This window comes from Cebus imitator, unplaced genomic scaffold, assembly GCF_001604975.1.
Source record: "Cebus imitator isolate Cc_AM_T3 unplaced genomic scaffold, Cebus_imitator-1.0 Scaffold167, whole genome shotgun sequence".
Classification (NCBI taxonomy): domain Eukaryota; kingdom Metazoa; phylum Chordata; class Mammalia; order Primates; family Cebidae; genus Cebus; species Cebus imitator.
Window position 1 is genome coordinate 3,270,634 of NW_016107482.1, and position 5,064 is coordinate 3,275,697.

Consider the following 5,064-nt stretch of genomic DNA (forward strand, 5'->3'; position numbering starts at 1 on the left):
AAAAAAAAAAAAAAAAAAAAAAAGAAAAAAGAAAAAAAAAGAAGGAAGGGGGAGGCGGAGAATGAGGAAAAGTAACTAATAGAGACTAGGCTTAATACCTGAGTGATAAAATAATCTGTGCAACACACCGCCATGACACAAGATTATCTATATAACAAACCTGCACTTGTATCTCTGAACTTAAAGTAAAGGTTAAAAAAAAAGAGGAAAAGAAATTGGCTTATCATATAATGCAGATAGGTGAAGCAATATGACTTAGTAGAGAAAATCGAAAACAACAACAACAACAACTACAACACGTACATTTAAAAGAAAGTACAGTCTGGGTATGGTGGCTCACACCTGTTATCCCAGCCTTTGGGGAGCCTGAGGTGGGAGAATCGCTTGAGACCAGGAGTTTGAGACCAGCCTGGGAAACATAGTGAGACCCTAGCTCTACAAAATAAAAATAAAAATAAAATATATTAAGGATAATAAAATAAAGTAGAACATAGTAATCATAGTTAGAAAAACAGTATTATATAATGAAAATTTTGCTAAGAGGGTAGATATAATAATAAGTAAAGTGAGGGAAATTTTGGAGGTGATGGATATATTTATGGCATGAATTGTGATGATAGTTTCAGGGGTGTACACTTACATACAAACTCATAAGATTTAAATATCAAATACATATAGCTTTTTGAATGTTAAACCTACCTCAGTAAAGTAATTTTTTAAGAGGAACTAGCTATAATCACATCTAACCAGATTTCAGTAAAAACTCAAGCATATGAGAGCTTTGGAGTTTTAGAAGTATTATAAGTATATTTTTTTCATTCTCTGAATCGTTCTCAAATTAGATTGTGTTTTTTTTTTTTAATAAAAAATAGAGAGAAAGAAAGAAATAAGGGAGATTCACTAGAGAAATAATATTACAAGACCTTATGTAAAGGAACCTAGTGCACAAATGAAGAGGTCATCCTTGGTTAGGTTGAGGAAGGGTCCCTATATAGCAAGGAGAACAATCTGAATAAATGTCAGTTAGCAAGTAAAGGGTGAGCAAGGTAGACATTTTTTTATGATGGTTTATAGTGTCTTGGTGGAATAGGAAGGTCTTCGCCTAAAAATGAATAGAAGAAAATAAAAGTTTGAGAAAGGAGGAGAAGGTACTAAAGACTCTTCTAAAAGAATATGAAATTGATGAATATAGAGAGAGTAGGAGACTTTCTGCAGAGCGCCAGAAGGCTCACTTCTTATTTTAGTTCATATACTAAAAGTAAAATAAGGCCAGGAACGATAGCTTATGCCTGTAATCCCAGTGTTTTAGGAGGTTGAGGTGGGTGGATTGCTTGAGGCCTGGAATTTGAAACCAGCCTGTGGAACACAGTAAGACCCCTTCTTTACGAAAAGCTTTAAAAGTTATCTGAACGTGGTTGTTAGCACCTTTCGTCCTCAGTAATCGGGAGGCTGAGGCATGAGGAAAACTTGAGCACAGGAGTTCAAGGACGCAGTGAGCTATGATCGCACCACTGCAGTCTAGGCTGGGTGACAGAACAAAATTCTGTTCCTCAATAAAGACAAAATAAAACTGAAAAGTAAAATCAATTATTTGGAGAAGTGTATGGTAAACAAGTGTATCCTCCATTTGCACAAAAATGTATAAAACTAATGAAAAATCAATGCCCTGTATTGGAGGAGTTGTTAATGAAAAATTGTCTTATTATCACCAAGGAGATGATAACAAAACAGAGATTAATCTGACAAAGGTTTACCAAGTCATGAAGGCAATTAGCTTTTTCCTTACGGCTTATGTTCCTTCATTATTGTTTCACTCCATTTAATATAAAACATTAAAAATAAGAATTGAAACAAATATCAAACAGTTAGGAGGTGCCAAGAAAATACCACATTTTTGATAAAATTTTTATTTACAGGAGAGTATCGAATAAGAGAGCAGACGTTTTCCAGTTTCAGAAAATTAAAAATAGTGTGATGTGTGTTTATGTGTGTGTGATTTTATTTGTATGTGCTTTCACACCACCAATTTTAATTTTACGTTTCCTTGACTGTAAAGATATAAGAGGTAATGAGTCCTTCATTGTTCACTAATTGTGTACTTAAGAGAAGTCTCAGGCAGCAATTGTAAATTGCTGCTTTACTCCAATGTTTGGGTATTGCGGTGCAAATAATCACAGATACATCTGTTCTCATATAAAGCAAACTGCTTCTGCTAAAATAAACAGACACAGTGAGCATTAAAATCATCATGGTGAATTTGGGTGATTTTTGGTAGCTTCTGCTTTTGACATAAAATATCTTTAAAATCATATATATGTATATATATATACCCACCTATATAAACGTATTCATAAAACAATGAAGGCAGAGATAACGCAAATCCTTACTGTCTACATGAGCATATCAAACCACTTGCTACAAATGATAATTAAAAAAAAAAACTGAATGCTTTAAAAAATACCGTAGAGAGGGTAACATCAGCAGAATGATATTGTAGGCAACCCCCCATGCCCATCCTTCCACAGAAAAAAAAGCAAAAAATATAAGCAAAATAAACAGAATCGACTTTTTCAGAACTCTGAAAAATGAGCAAAATTTCATAGCAACTAAGCACTGAATCATGAAAAGGCAATTTCAAAATGCTGGAAAAGCTTCGTTGCATTTACATTTCCCCTTGCCCTGTCTGTCTCTGCTTTTAATAATGAGTAGTGCATCATGAGTGAGGATCAATTTTTTAAGAGAGTATTTAAATAATACTATAACACTACAAATAGTACTATTCAAATACAATAAGCCTATAAACACTATAAACTAGACCCCACCCACAAAATAATATACCCAATAAGAGAATAATCCACATTGTAATTAAGTGAACAAGAAACATTCTCCATGAAGAACCAGTTATTAGGCCCTAAACAAGGTTTAATAAATTTTTAAAAATTATACAAAAGATCTTTTCCAATTGCAATGAAATAAATCTAGATGTAAATGACAAAAAGAAAACTGAAAAATGTAAGAATACGTGGAATTTAGACAACACACTCTCAATAACCCAACAGATCAAAGAAGAAAACAAATGATAATGTAGAAAATATTATACTTAGAGATAAATGAAAATAGAAAGACACAGGGAAGGCAGTACTCAGAAGAAAATTTATAGCAGTAACTACATTGTTTTAAAGTAAAGATTTCAAATCAATAATGTAACATTAAACCTCGAGGAAGCATAAAAACAAAAGGAAATTAATTCAAAAGCTAGCAAAAAAAGAGAGAGAAAAATAGGGATTACAATGTAAATAAATGAAGTAAACAGTAGAAAAGCAATAAGATGAGTTAATAAAATCAAAAGTTGATTCTTGGAAACATCAACAAAATGGACACATTTTTAGTTAGAACTGACAGAAAAAAATAGAAAGGATACCTCCCGCAGCCCCCCACCCCCAAGGACCTGGTGTGTGATGTTTCCCTCCCTGTGTCCCTGTGTTCTCATTGTTCAATACCCACTTATGAGTGATAACATGCAGTGTTTGGTTTTCTCTTCTTGTGTCAGTTTGCTGAGAATGATGGTTTCCAGTTTCAACCATGTCCCTGCATGAACTCATCCTTTTTATGGCTGCATAGTATTCCATGGTGTATATGTGCCACATTTGGATAGGGGGAATTGGGGAGGGATATCATTAGGAGAAGTACCTAACATAGGTGATAGGGCGAGTGGATACAGCAAGCCACCACTATGGCACATGTATTCCTATGTAACAAACCTACAGGATCTGCACATGTACCCCAAAACTTAAAGTATATATAAAAAAAGAATTATCAACAACAAAAAAGAATTCATTGTCAAAATAAGATCATAGAAATGTACTCTCTATTCTTTTTTTTTTTTTTTTTTTTTTTTGAGACAGCATTGCTCTATGCCAGGCTAGAGTATAGTGGCATGGTCTTGGCTCACTGTAACCTTCGCCTCCCAGGTTCAAGGGATTCTCCTGCCTCAGCCTCCTGAGTAGCTGGGACGACACAGGTGCAGCACCATGTCCAGCCAATTTCTGTAGTTTTAGTAGAGATGGGGTTTCATTATGCTGGCCAGGATGGTCTCGATCTCTTGACTTCATGATCTGCCTGCACTCAGCCTCCCAAAGTGCTGGGATTACAGGCATGAGCCACTGCACCCAGCCAGCCCTATTCTATAGTCTTCTAAGAGATTTATAGTTTTAGCTCTCATATTTATGTCACTGATCTATTTCTGGTTAATTTTTGTGTATGATGTAATATGAGTACAACTTCATTATTTCACATGAGAATAACCATTAGTTTTAGTGTCATTTGTTGAAGATATTATTCTTTCCGCTATTTAACGGTCTTTTCCCCCTTGTCAAAATTAAATTGACCATAGATGTATGAGCCTCTTTATGGCTTCTCAATTCCATTCCATTCATTTGTATATCTGTTCTGATGTTAGCACCACATTTTCTTGATTGCTGTAACTTTTTAATAAGTATTGAAAATGAGAAGTGTGAGACTTCAAATTGATTGTTATATTTCAATATCATTTTGATTATTCTGGGCCCTTTACCTTTCATATGAATTTGAGGATCAGCTATTTTCACATCTGCAAAAAGACCATTAAAATGTAATTTGAAATGTATTAAATATTTTTAAAATTTTGGGTATTATTGTCACTTTAACAATATTAAATTTTCCAGTTCATGAAAAAAATAGAAAGGATATCAATAACTAAAATTAGAAACAGAAGTAGGGACATTACTAATGACTTTGCATAAAGAAAGACAGATTATTGAAAAATAATATGAAAAATTAAATGCCAACAAATTAGATAAACTCTCAGGAATAGAACAATTTTTCGAAACACCAAAGTTATAAAAACTAAAGAAGCCATAGAAAACTGAAACATACTGCCACAGTCATTTATAGATTCAATGCTATACCCATCAAGCTACCATTGACCTTCTTTGCAGAATTATAAAAAAGTAACTTAAATTTTATATGGAACCAAAAAAGAGCCTGTATATCCAAGACAACCCTAAGCAAAAAAAAAAAAAAAAA